Source organism: Macaca fascicularis, chromosome 9 (genome assembly GCF_037993035.2).
Source record: "Macaca fascicularis isolate 582-1 chromosome 9, T2T-MFA8v1.1".
Lineage (NCBI taxonomy): Eukaryota > Metazoa > Chordata > Mammalia > Primates > Cercopithecidae > Macaca > Macaca fascicularis.
Genome location: NC_088383.1, coordinates 87626870 through 87641566, shown reverse-complemented (window position 1 = coordinate 87641566; position 14697 = coordinate 87626870).

Sequence of the window (14697 nt, the reverse complement as noted above, 5' to 3'; positions counted from 1 at the left end):
AGTGACTCTGATGGAAAGAATTAGCAAATCAGCCATGATTTGGTAGATTGTTTTGTTTTTCTGGGAATTTTCTATTACCTATAAAATTATATCAGTGAATGCAAATTATTTGGCTAGAAGTGAAATTGATCTTGAATGTGAGATTAGGGCTAGATGAAAAAAGGAAACCAGGGTTTGCTGAGCAGTTATTATGTGCCAGGGGCTATTCTCCCTGCTTTAAACAGGTTTGTTATGTCCTCTAATGTAGCAGTCCCCAACCTTTCTGGCACCAGAGACCGGTTTTGTGGAAGACAATTTTTCCACAGACTGGGAGGTGGGGAGGGTTTCAGGATGAAACTGTTTCATCTCAGACGATCAGGCATTAGAGTCTCATAAGGAGCGGGCAACCTCGATCCCTCGCATGCGCAGTTCACAAGAGAGGGGAGGCACTCCTGTGAGAATCCAATGCTGCCACTGATCTGACGGGAGGTGGAGCTCAGGTGGTAATTCCGCGGGCCTGAAGCTCACTTCCTGCTGTGCCACCTGGATCCTAATGGGCCACGGACAGGTACCAGTTCGTGGCCTGGGAGTTGGGGACATCCGCTTTAATAAACCAACCAATCACACTGTCATTTCTCATAACAGTCTTATGAAGTTACTACTCTCCCAATGTGAAAGCTGAGCCTTGAGAATTTTCAGCAACTTCCCCAAGATAGTTAGAGGCTGATATGGAATTTTCCACCTATCACTGGTAAGCTCTCCAGATAGTGCCAAAACACAGCAGGACTATGCCCTGAAAAAGCAGTTCCCTTGCCCTTCATTAAATCTTTAAAAGGTATTAGCCCTCATGTGGTCACTAAAGATGTATCTAAAAGCTCCAAACCTAAATTCTTCACCTACAACAAGCGTGGATTTCACCAACCTGACCTTGACCTTAACTTATAAGCAGAGAACTGCTCATACCTAGATTCACCCATGGGAGACCTGGGATGCAGGCTTGATATTTTACTCCTACCTTTCAGTCCCAATATTCAGGGGCTCAAAGAATTTCAGCCTTTCTGCTTTGTGGGGAGCTTTCAGATCAGTTAGTGATTTTTTGAATGTGTAGTTTAATGGTAGATTGACAACATACGGGTTTTTGGCCACTTGTAGGAGGCATAACTACAAAGAAATATCGCCTTTTAAAAGCTGTTCTGTAAGCCAGATGCAGTGGTATGTGCTTGTAGTCCCGGCTACTCAGGAGGCCAAGGTTGGGGAGATTCCTTGATTCTAAGAGTTTGAGCTCAACCTGGGCAACATAGAAAAATTATTGTTTAAACAAAGTTACAAGGACATAGTTATAAAAAAGAAGGTCAACTCAGGAAACTATACTTATTTAAGATGCTGTCTTGCTTGAAATATTTTGTTAAGAAGAAAGGCCATTAATTGAGACACTTCTATCTGCTGTTAAACCTTTTATAGTTAATCTATGAGGTAGGTAATTTTATTCCCTGTATGCAGATGAGAAATCCGAGACTTAGAAATATTTTGAGTCACTTAATATTAGCCATCTAGCAAACTTAGATTTCAGCCCATCTGTCCAGATGTGACAAAGCCTGTGTTATTTCAACTCAAGTGATTATCTCTTTTAGAATTTCCTTTCAGGATTGGCAGTATGTTCTTTCAAGTACCTCCACTGGTAGCAGCTGATCATCCAAGGTAGATGTAATTTTGGAGAGTCAAGTTCATTTGAAGTCAAGACCAAGTGGATGATCACATTGCATGATGTCATTTTGTTACTTTGACTAGAAAAAAAAAAATGAGAGAGAAAGTCAAGATGACTTCTCATTCATCTTGCTTTCCTGTAGCCACAAATATTTTGTTTTACATAGTCAATCAGTGGGGTTGTTTTAATGTAAAATTATTTGTTGAGGCCTGGTGCGGTGGCTCATGCCTGTAATCCCAGCACTTTAGGAGGAGGCCGAGGTGGGCGAATCACAAGGTCAGGAGATCGAGACCATTCTGGCTAACATGGTGAAACCCCGTCTCTACTAAAAATACAAAAAATTAGCTGGGCGTGGTGGTGGACACCTGTAGTCCCAGCTACGTGGGAGGCTGAGGCAGGAGAATGACATGAACCCAGGAGGCGGAGCTTGCAGTGAGCCAAGATTGTGTCACTGCGCTCCAGCCTGGCTGACAGAGCGAGACTCCATCTCAAAAAAAAAAAAATTATTTGTTGAAATGTAACACATTGATCTATCACCAATGACCTACACTAGCATTAACTTATTGGTCAGATTTTTCTGTTAGCGAGGAGAATCTGGAAAGAATAGGATATAGGACAGATGAGTTTTGATGGTGGGGTTAGGATGCAGGAAGGTCAAGCCTCAAGGGACTACTTGTGGGATGGGGAATGGGGGTCCAGGGGGTTGGGGTGTGAGGGTGAAGAATAGAGAGGCTGGGGGCGGGGCGGAGGGTGAGAGGATTGGGAAGTGGAAGTGGCCAGTGTGGGAGCAATAAAAACCAAGATATAGGATTAGACTCTGAAAAGGTGCAAAATAGGCGTAGGAAGCCTGCTTAATAGTCTCAGGAAAGACAAGCACTCTGGGAGTAAAATATAATAAAATGTTACATAAAATTATACTTCCACGAACCACTTAGTGACTTGGAAGAGGTCATAGTAACCTCGTTTGCCTCAGGGAGAGATGAGTATTTTTCTCACTTGATTCACCATGGAATTAACTCCAGCTAAAATATAAACCCCTCTGGGTTTTTTTGAAAACTTTAATTACCTCCCTTACTCAAATGTAGTTGTGGCTATTGTGAAATGATGACCTACCTTTAACCCTATCCATCACCAATAACCAGCAAAGGGAAAGTAATTAATAAATGTATGAATATGTTTAATTTATTCAGGCTACTCAGCTTCATAAGGTAGAGACATGAGGGCTTATCTGTCCAGTTAAATGTTTACTGAGAGCAAGTAAATGTTAAATCATGGAATTTTTAAAAACATACATGTGGAAACATGCATATCTTACCTTCAGTAGGGGATATTTCTCAGGATTGGAACTTGAATACCACAGTCATACTTATTTATGTATCTATTAAAAGCAGTGCCAATATTAGTGAAGCACCTAGAATATGTTATAAAATGTCTGCATATAATTAATTCAAAATGCTCTGTGATTAAATCACATAATGATGCTTTGTGAGCATACATCAGCTTAATTGGGAGTAACGTAACTAAGAGATTGAGATCCAGAGTGCTGTAAATAAAAAGCTGCTTGGGGCTCCTGCAGTATAAATTTAGATCATCAGGAAATCTTGCAAAGGCCCCAAGGCTTGTTGTGGGTTAGCCTCTCTCTGCTATGCGAAGACAACAGAAAGATTACTGAGTCTCCTAACTGGAAGGCCTGGTGCAGGCTTTGAGATTACTCCAGTATTTGCAGGGAGAGGACTTGTATGTCAGCTGACTCATTACTCAATAAGGTCCTCTAGGTTTTTCTGTGGAGGAATGTGTATAGCACAGTCAGACGCCCCTTGAGGATGAGACAAATTTCACTTTTCACTGTAGTGAAAAGAGTTCTGCATTTGAAGGTTAAAATATTTGATCTCAATAATTTTAGTTTCCTTATTTGTAAAATGGCCAAAATAAGACTTGCTTTGTAGAAGTTTTTGAGGATGAGGGGGATAAAAAAAAAACCCAAAACACTCATGGAGCACCAGATACAGTGCCTGGCATGTAGGAGGTATCAATAAATGCCATTGGTTTTCCCACGCCCCCAGCACAGAGTGTCCTGAACATTGTAAGAACAATAGATCATTGCTGATGTGACTGAAATGTGCCCATTGAGATGAATTCCCCACAGGGGTGGCCTATATTTCTATTCAAAGACTGAAGGAACAAATGAAACTGAAATCTGTATTAAGACACACTCAGGCTATGGCAATGGAGAAAACTGGAAAAATGTCACAAGATCAATAGTGGTAGCAGTTCAACTACTGCTTTCCCATGATGGAAACCCAAAACTGAGGACAGAAAAGCAGACATGTGGCATTAGTTCTGCCATCTCTCCTTGTCGTTCTCATGCAGCATTACTAACCGATCGCAGCCGTCTGCCCTCTCTACTCAGATGGGTCTTCAGACCCCTAACATAGCGTTCAAGCAGGCATTCATAATCGGTTTATCATTGGCACTTGTGACAATGCCTATTTACTATTCTTGGCAGAAGAATGCTGCCCACGGCCTGCCTGACCCTATCAGTTGAATAACAAAAGAACAATTACTCCTCTCCTCTGTCACCTTTCTGAATCCATCCCAGAGTAAGAGGGAAAAGAGCTCTGTTCCTTTCTCTTTGTAGAGTGATTTTTAGTCTGTGGGTTATTCCTGACACTTGATATTTGGATACCACTTTATAGTTTAGATATATTTAAAGGAATACTTAATCCTGACAATGACCATGGGTGAGAGGTAGGCCACATATTACCCTCACTCTACATAGGAGAAAACCAAAGCTCTGAGGAGCTAAAGAACTTATCTAAGCTGAACTTATCCAGTAATTTGTATAGATGGAACTTGAAGATTGGAATGTTCAACTCCAAAATCTGGTAATTATTTAGACACCAATGCTACAATTACTGAGTAGTCTCAGGGAGAAGACTATGAATAGTAAGGGTGCACAAATGCATCATAGAGGAGACTTAGAAGGACCCTGTCCTGGTGAGATACTACCAGCAATTGTACACAAGTGCAGCTTTGAGGACACACCGAACAGTGGTAGCAGGGATCAGGCACAGGAAGGAGACCACCATGACTGGCATGGGAGGTGATGCAGGGAAGCCGGAGTGTATTAGGAAGTGTTCCAAGAGAACACTTCAAGTGCCAGACAAAACGCATTACATCACTTTTTTCTTTATTGAGCTATAATCTGTGATTCTGTCTAAACCCTTTGGAATCAATTTATATTTTTAGTTTGTCAAATAAGGTTACTGTCTAAATTTTTTTTGCCTTAGTCCTAAAAAAAATACCTTTTAAGATTCAGGGTCTGAAGGAGAAACCTGATATTCTTAAATTGGCAAAAATGTCTGTATCCTTTCCTCCTACTCCTCTTGTGACTTTCTATACTGCTTTATCTTGGGGCCACCCATTGGTCTTTCCTGGGAAAGAGAATACTAAATACAGATATAACACACACAAATCAATAAGGCTCATACATATGAATCTCAACAAGTTAAATTTTATAATGGAAGAAAAGATCTTTCTGCAATCATCAAAGAAAAAACATGAAATAACTAAAAACGAGGCTTAAACAATAAATGTGCAAGATTTGTGTAAAGAAAGTTTTTAAATGTTAATGAGAGATTCAAAATATGAATTGACCAAGTGAAAACATACTTTATTTTTAGAAAGACTCATAAATATGTCAGTTTTCCTTAATTTAATGTAGGCAGTTAATATAATTGTAATTAAAAGAGTACCAGGATTTATTTTTTTATTTTTTTGAGACAGAGTCTTGTTACGTGAATCAGGCTGGAGTGCAGTGGCGCTCTCTTGGCTCACTGCAATCTCTGCCTCTTAGGTTCAAGTGATTCTCCTGCCTCAGCCTCCTGAGTGGCTGAGACTACAGGCATGCACCACCATGCCCAGCTAGTATTTGTATTTGTTAGTAGAGACGGAGTTTCACCATGTTGGCCAAGCTGGTCTTGAACTTCTGACCTCATGTGATCCATCCACTTCAGCCTCCCAAAGTGCTGGGATTACGGGCATGGGCCATCATGCTGGGACTCAGGATTTTTTTTTTAATAGAGCTAGATACACTGATAGAAAGTTCATACGTAAAAACTAGAAAGAAATAATGGCCAGGGAAAACTGTGAAATAGAAAAGTATTGAATGAGATATAGTCATATTGGATAATAATAAATTATGAAAAGGTAGACATTAAAATAGTGTGGTACTGGCATATCAATAGACAGACAAATTAATGGACTACAATTCAGTCCAGAAATACATCCAGATATACACATATTTAGTCTACTATAAAAGTGGCATTGCTGATCAGTGGCATAAAATGGATTGTTCAGTAAACATTTTTTAAAAAGTAGAGAAAGAAAAGGAAAGAAATCAGAAAAGTGCTAGGAGAAAACGTGTGTGCGTGTGTTTATGGAGAGAGAGAGAGACAGAGAGAGAGAGAGAGAGTTTTCCTATAATGCCCAGGCTGGTCTCAAACTCTTGGGCTCAAGTCATCCTCCCGCCTTAGCCTTCTGAGTATCTGGAACTGCAGGCACCATACCACCATGCCTGGTTAATTTTTTTTTTTTTTTTCACAGATGGGATCTTGCTATGTTTCCCAGGCTGGTTTTGAACTGCTGGCTTCAAGAAGTCCTCCCATGTAGCTGTGACTACAGGCATAAGCCACTGCGCCCAGCTTATATACACTGTAGAGAGTGGAAGGCCTTGCTAAGTATGATGTAAAATCCAGTGATTATAAAAGCTATCAATACATTTATTTAAATAATGTTTTAATCTTCAGGAAAAAAATAAAAAATAATGTTAAAATGGGCATCTAAGAAAGTATTCACATTATATATAATAGAGACTCATTTTCCTAATTTATTAGATATAAGAAAATATAAGAAGTTCAACAGAAAAATTGGAAAATAATGAAGAAATAATTCATAGGAAGATACAGAATTTTTAAACATATGAAAAAGTCCAGTCTCATTACAATAGAAATGCAAATTAAAACTCTAGTGATAGTTCATATCCACATATCAGAATGACAAGATAAAATAGTTTCATATTGCATTGTATTAGTGAGGATATGAGGAGTAGTCCATTTTAGACATCAGGGATGAAATAGTGAACAATAAAATTCTTTGGAAGATAATTTGCAATATTTCTCAAAATTATAAATGCATATTCCCTTTATCTCAAAGATTCCACTTCTAAGAATTTGTCCTACACATATACTAGTGCATATGGATACAAAATATGTAGAAACATTCATTTCATGATTGTTTATAGTGGTAAAAGATTGAAGCAATCTAAATATTCATCAGTATAGTACTGGTTAATTAAACTTGGTGTGTGCATGTAATAAAATACTGTGCAGCTGTTAAAATTTAAAAGTAATGAGTTTTAAACATTAGCTTTGTTTTGACCATAGCATAGCTGCAAGGTCTCCTTTCTTTTAGGCAAAATCTCAAAAAGTTGTCAGGAGGATGGAAGGTACTATGAGTGGTGACTTCTCTCTCCAGTTAAATTCATCATAATAAAGAATAATTCAATAGAAGGATAATTCACTAAATTTTAGACAGGCAGAGTGAATAGATTGTGGCTGCCCTTTAATGTACATCATTGAAAGTGAAAAAGAGAGGACATAAAAGATAGTTATTCAGAAAAGTATGTTATGGATAGGCATGTTTCTGGAAAATCTCTAAGGGGACATAAGTGGAAAGTCCCTAGATTCAATTTGTGCAAGAGGCTGCATGACTGTGACCCAGATGCAGAATGAGAGAGACTGCCTTGGTATGCTGTAGCAAAACGTCAGATCCAGGACCCCAGGAAGTAGGTCTGGGGCCATGGCTTACTGAGTAACACTATGTTCGCCTCACCTGCTGGCCTAAGATACTTCTGGGTGCTGATATGAGTGGGATGAGGGGCAGAAGTAAAAGTCTGGGAGCTCTTTTTAGGAACTTCTTAGCTTTGGCAGATTCCTCACCCCTCACTACTGTGACCACCCTGGAGGCATCCCTGTGAGGAACAGAGAGGGAACACTGTGAATCCATATTTGTGCAGCTATATCTGTTGACTACACTAAGGATTCTCAACGCTGTCTGCCCACGGGGAATCACTCGGGTTAGTGGTAAGATCTGCCAGTATTTAGCCTCCTCCACTAGGTGGTTCTAATCTAAATGGCCTAGGGTGGGACCAGGCATTGGTGTTTGTTAAATGTTTCCCCAAGTGATTCTTCTGTGCAGCCAGGTCTGAGAAGCATGGGACTGTGCTCTTCTGATAACTTTTTATTTACTTGTTTTTAATACTCAGTAATGTTGGTGAGTAGAAATATTTGGTGTTTGTGAGTTTTAGTCCTGCTATTCCTCAAATTCATTTGGGTCTCTCACTAGGCTTAAGATGGAGAAAGAGGCAAAGGGAGAGAGAGAGAATCATTGGAGGAAAAGTCTGAAACAGAATGAAAAATAAATGGGGAGAGAAATTAAAAGGGAAATGCTGAATTCTTCACTTCAAACTCACTCCAGAATCTTTGAGCATAGGACTAAAAGTTTGCAGTTTACACACTTCTGAGCTGAGTTGTATGCACACTTGAAGTTGGAAAGTTCTGATCTATTAGGAGATACATTAACAATACAATTAATGACAGAAAAGAGAGGGATTGGTGCCAACTGGCGAAGGGTGATGGGACAGAGGGATCATTGTCAAGGAGACTCAGACTATGCAGAAGAATAGGCTGCTTGGACTTTGCATAAACAGCCTGTGAAATTGGGGGCTTTATGTGAAAATCAAAACCTAACTGTATTCACTTTTCAATGCAAATGTACCTGAGTTAGTCATTTAGAATGAAACTCATCAGTGACACTAATCATTGGATTTAGAGTCCACCATAATCTGGTATGGTTTCATCCTAATTTCATGACATCTTCAAAGATCCTATTTCCAAAAGTTGAATTCACAGGTACCAAACTTAGGATTTTGTAGGGGCAGGAAGGTGTGGTAACTTTCTTCACCCATTATAAGGGTCATAGTTGACATTCCTTTAACAAAAGGCAGATTAACAACAAAAAAAATGCATAACAAATGCATTTCATCAAAGTTTTACACAACAAAAGAGACTGCTGAAATTATGACCAAAAGACCCAGGGAAATCTGTTTTTATGCTGAGTTTTGATGAAGAATGGACAGCCACGCAGAAATGTGATTGGGCAAAAGGGTATGATCTAATGGTAATAAACTCAGGTGGAGAACCTAGCAAGGCCTTTCCAGATTCTTCTCAGCCTCTCTGCATAGCATTCTCTTTCTACCCAGGTATGGGGCAGAATCCCTCTAAAATGAAAGTCTTCAAGGAAGAAAAGAGAAGAGAGAGACCTTTCTAGGTTTTATGGTTTGCTTTAGGATAAAAGGGTTCTAGTTTTTATGAACCGCCTTGGAGAGGAGAAATTCTAGTTTCTATGACTTGCTTCAGAAGTGAAAGAGGGGCTGTAAACAGAAGGGCAGGAGAAGGTCAGAGAGACCTTGCTTCTGAGGCCCTTCCAGTGTCCTAAAGTTTAAAGTACTCAGCATGCCAAAGTGCCATACTTCGGGTCTTCTAGTTCTGAGTTCCAACAACTTCAAAATATCTGTGTGGGGGACACAATTCAACCTTTACCGACACTTTGTTCAAAGCTACCTTCATTTTGCTTAAAGTTGTTTTTGCCCAGAAGACCAGCAGCAGCCACACCTTAAAGACCCATTTTTTCCTACCTCTTCATTTACAGACCTATAAATGATTCTAGAGCAGTACTTCCACTTTGGCAAAAGTATGGCTAAGACAGAAGGGATGGTGACACAGCATCACTTTCTCCATCACTACACTGATAGGCATTAAATTACACTGACAAGACAGATGCCCTGGGAGCAAAGAGCCAGTCTGTAGAGAGAGAGAAAAACAAAAGTAGCAATCAAAGTACGTGTGAAGACAGTTCCTCATTTTAGAGCTCTTTTTCCTGCCCATATATTAGAATATTATTTGACCATAAGAAGTTATTTGTCTTTACATCAGTTTGTTTTGTCCACAGGACCTGAACATTAATGTGCGAAAGCACAGAATTCCAGAAAGACAGACAAAGTGGCCTCTCATGAACATTTTGATCTTTTTTTTTTTTTTTTTGCCTGTTAAAACAAATTGTTGTAAAAGAACTCCCCAAATCAAGTTTCAAGCCAATTGCTTTTAAGTCCTTGTAAATGCTCAAAAGAAAGAAACATCTTTGCCATTTGGTCAGTGACTAGGAATAGACTGAGTTCTTACTCAATGAGTTTTGATTTCCACTGGAAATTGCAGGCATAATGCATTTTAAGTAGACAGCTCTAATTCCTAGTTGTTAATGAAGACGATCTTTAGAATCAGGTTGGCAGAGTCCAGGATCAGGATCACAGGGATAAGGATATAGAGAGGAAAGAAGTAGAGGTAATAAGCAGGTAATAAGGAGGAATGATGTCAGGAGCAACAGATATCAAAATCAGAAGGCTTGGGGATGCTGAAGGCTCTAAATTGGATCAAGGCAGATTAATCATCCCTGAGAATTCCTAGCATCTCCCAGACCTGCTTGGTCCTGGCGATATCTGCTCACAGCAGCAAAGTTTTACTCAAGCAGTTCATTTAAGGGAACTCTCACATGGACACTGTGGATTTTGTTTCCATATTTAAGGGAAGGGGCAAGGAGAGGGGAAAAAGGCTTCAGGACTTTAGTTCCTTCGCTTTTTGCAGTCTAAACACATTAACTCCATACAATGTGTAAAATTCTTCTGTTTCAGAATGAATGGATGCTATTTTATCACCTTCCAGCTCCATCCTACAGGTGTGAGTCCAGAGTTATTTTGTTTTCTCATTGATAAATGTTGTAAAGGAAGTTCCCTGGAGATGGGAGAAAATGAAAAGCATTTCACTGACTTGCTGAAGAGTGAAGGAAATCCAAATAGATTCCGATTCTGGCTGTGGAGTCAATGTTATAAATGAAAGGAACCATTTTACAAGGCAGCTTTTTCCCTCCCAGTGACAGGGCATATCAACTGCTAAGAAGTCCTCAGGGCCATTGCCTGGATCAGGGACTCTGTGCCGATGGTGGTAATGGGGCCCTCCGATATCAGCTTGAGAGCCATAGCAGCTGCCTGAGAAGAAGCTGCAACTTGGAATAGACTTGGAAGCCCCCGACACACTTGGTTCTGCAATTTATCCTGAGCCTATGTCAGGTGATTCTGCAGTCCTCAATTATGGCTTTGAGAGGCTAGAAGGTAGGTTGTGCAGTGGATATACAGGGATGTGTGTGTGTGTGTGTGTGTGTGTGTATGCACATGTGATCATACACATGCACACAGAAGCCTTCAGGTAAGCTGGTTTCTGAGGCCAACTCATGCTCCTAAACAGAATTGCTTGACTCATATTCATCTATGATATGGTTTGGATTTGTGTCCTGTGTCCCTGCCCAAATCTCATCAAATTGGAGGAGATGCCCAGTAGGAGATGATTGAATCATGAGGGTGGATTTCCCCCTTGCTGTTCTTGTGATACTGAATGAGTTTTCCTGAGATCTGATGATTTAAAAGTGTGGCACTTCTCCCTTTGCTGTCTCTCTCTCCTGCTACTATGTGAAGAAGGTCCTTGCTTCTCCTTTACCTTCCACCATGATTGTAAGTTTCCTGAGGCCTCCCAGTCATTCTTCTTGTTAAGCCTATGGAACTGTGAGTCAATTAAACCTGTTTTCTTCATAAATTACCTAGTCTCAGGTGGTTCTTTATAGCAGGATAAAAGCAGATTAGAACCAGAAGAGAAAGCAGAAAACGTACCAGAAGAGTGAGGCACTGCTATAAAAATACCTAAAATTGTGGAATCAACTTTGGAACTGGGTAACAAGCAGAGTTTGGAACACTTTGGAGGGTTCAGAAGAAGACAGGAAGATGTGGGAAAGTCTGGAACTTCCTAGAGACTTGCTGAATGGTTTTGACCAAAATGCTGATAGTGATATAGACAATGAAATCTAGGCTGAGGTGGTCTCAGATGGAGATGAGGAACTTATTGGGAACTGGAGCAAAGGTCACAGTTGCTGTGCTTTAGCAAGCAGACTGGCAGCATTGCGCCCCTGCTCCTGAGATCTGTGGAACATGGAACTTGAGAGAGATGATTTATGGCATCTGACAGAAGAAATTTCTAATGCATTGAAGTGTTCAAGATACGACCTGACTGTTCCTAACAGCATACAGTCATATGCATTCACAAAGAGATGATCTGAAATTGGAACTTATATTTAAAAGGGAAACAGAGTGTAAAAGATTGGAAAATGTGCAGCTCAACCATGTGGTAGAAAAGAAATTCAAGCCTGCTGCAGAAATTTGCATAAGTAAAGAGGACCTGAATGTTAATAACCAAGGCAATGGGGAAAATGTCTCCAGGGCATTTCAGAGACCTTTGCAGCAGCCCCTCCCATTAGAGGTCTAGAGGCCCAGCAGGGAAAAATGGTTTAGTGGGTGAGGCCCAGGACCCAGCTGCTTTGCACAGCCTTGGGACATTGTGCCCTGTGTCCCAGCTACTCCAGCTCCAGCCATGGCTAAAATGGGCCAAGGTACAGCTTGGCCATGGCTTCAAAGGATGCAAGCCCCAGGCACTGTCAGTTTATACATGATGTTGGGCCTGCGAATATGCAGAAGGCAAGAATTGAGATTTTGGGAACCTCTACCTACATTTCAGAGGATGTATGCTAATACCTGGATGTTTAGGCAGAAATCTACAGCAGGAGCAGAGCCCTCATGGAGAACATCTACTAGGGCAGTGTGGAGGGGAAATGTGGGGTTGGAGCCCCCACTGAGGCACTGTCTAGTGGAGCTGTGAGTAGAGGGCCACTGTCCTCCAGACCCCAGAGTGGTAGATCCACCAACAACTTGCACTATGCACTTGGAAAAGCCACAAGTACTCATCTCTAGCCCATGAAAGCAGCTGCAGGGTTTGTACCCTGCAGAGCCACAGAGGCAGAGCTGCCCAAGGCCTTGGGAGCCCACCTCTTGGATCAGCATGCTCTAGATGTAAGGCATGGAATCAAAGAAGATTATTTGGGAGCTTTAAAATTTGATGACTGCCCTCTTGGGTTTTTTTGTTTTTTTGTTTTTTGTTTTTTTCATGGGGCCTGTAGCCCCTTTGTTTTAGCCAATTTCTCCTATTTGGAATGAGAGCATTCACCCAATGCCTGTACCCCCACTGTATTTTGGAAGTAACTAATTTGTTTTTGATTTTACAGGCTCATAGGCCAAAGGAATTTACTTATCTCAGAAGATAGTTTGCACTATGGAGTTTTGAGTTAATGCTGAAGTGAGTTAAGACTAGGGGATTGTTGAGAAAGGGTTAATTGTATTTTGCAGTGTGAGAATGATATGAGATTTGGGAGGAGCTGGGGTGGAATAATACGGTTTGGATTTGTGTTCCTGCCCAAATCTCAAATTGGAGGAGTGGCCTGGTGGGAGGTGATTGGATTATAGGGGAGGATTTCCCCTTGCCGTTTTCATGATAGTGAGTAAGTTCTCATGATATCTGATGGTTTAAAAGTGTGTGACAGTTCCCCCTTTACTCTCTTTCTCCTGCTACCGTGTGAAGAAGTTCCCTGCTTTCCTTTCACCATCTGCCATGATTGTAAATTTACTGAGGCCTCCCTGTCATGTCTCCTGTTAAGCCTACAGAACTGTGAGTCAATTAAACCTCTTTTCTTCATAGATTACCCAGTCTCAGGTAGTCCTTGATAGCAACATGAGAACAAACTAATACATTCTATGACCTTAGGGTTGTGCATATGAGTCTAAAATGTCATTGTCTGCTCAAAATAAGAAGGAGAGTTGTTAAGCTATGCGGGAACTGGGGGAAATATAAAACTAAGTACCCTGTACTTAAGTCATACCTGTATAGCTTATGGGATGAATATACTCAAAAGTTTTAGGTTGCAACCTTGTTGGCATTACTGGGCATTTTGTATATCTTGAGATTTAAGGGGTCCCAAGAAAAACTCCTTCCCCAAACTTCTCCCCCAGGACTCCATAAAATTCTTACATCCTGCACTTCCTTGCAAAAGGGCGGATATCCTTGATTAAGAGATGCAAGGTTACCAGTGTACTTTGTAGCTTACATGGCAGCTCTCCAAGCTGATTACCAGCAATATCTTCATTGCTGCACCACATTTCCTGGTTGAAAGTGCCAACCAGCAGTATCTTCATTGCTGCACCATATCTCCTGGTTGAAGGTGCCAGGGGCAGGTCATGCAGGAACAGCACTGCCCTCTCTCTCACTTGTACTGACCAGCTCCCTGTAAGCACCATTCTTTCAGGTTTCAAGGAAAGGAAAAGAAGCTTCTCCCACACTAGAAGGTTAGGGTACCCTGAGTTCAAGTATGTAGGTCACCTGCTAACTTGGAGTTTTATGTAAGACAGTTAAATCTTAGCATTCTTTCACATATTAGTGTAAATTTAGAAGGGACTTGTCATAGGAGCAAGTAGACTTACATTTGGACTGAAAAGCCCTGAATTTGAATCTCAGCTTTTCGTGTCATAGCTGTATGATGTGGGGCAAGTTACATAGCTTCTTTGAGGCTCATTTTCTTCATCTGTAAAAGTGGAGTCATAATATTTATCTTGCAGCATTGTTCTAAGGATGGAATAACATCTGCAGTTATGCTTGGTACTTAGTAGGGAGTTAATCTATGTTTATCTAATAAATAGATCATTACTTTATACTTTTCAAAATGCTTTTATATGTAGTATCCATTTGTTCTTCTAATACCCGTAAGGTAGACAAGGGTAAGGGCAAAACCAGTAGAACCAAGGATTTCTGACTCCCCAGTAGTAGCTCTGGTGCTTCACAATAGTGTAAATTTGAAGGGAACAATGGAATAGCACATTCATCTACTTAGTTTGGACTTCAACGAGTTAGATTGAAACTGTCAGAGGGTGGTGAATGGACTTGTCATTCAAATAAAACACTCAGCTGTCT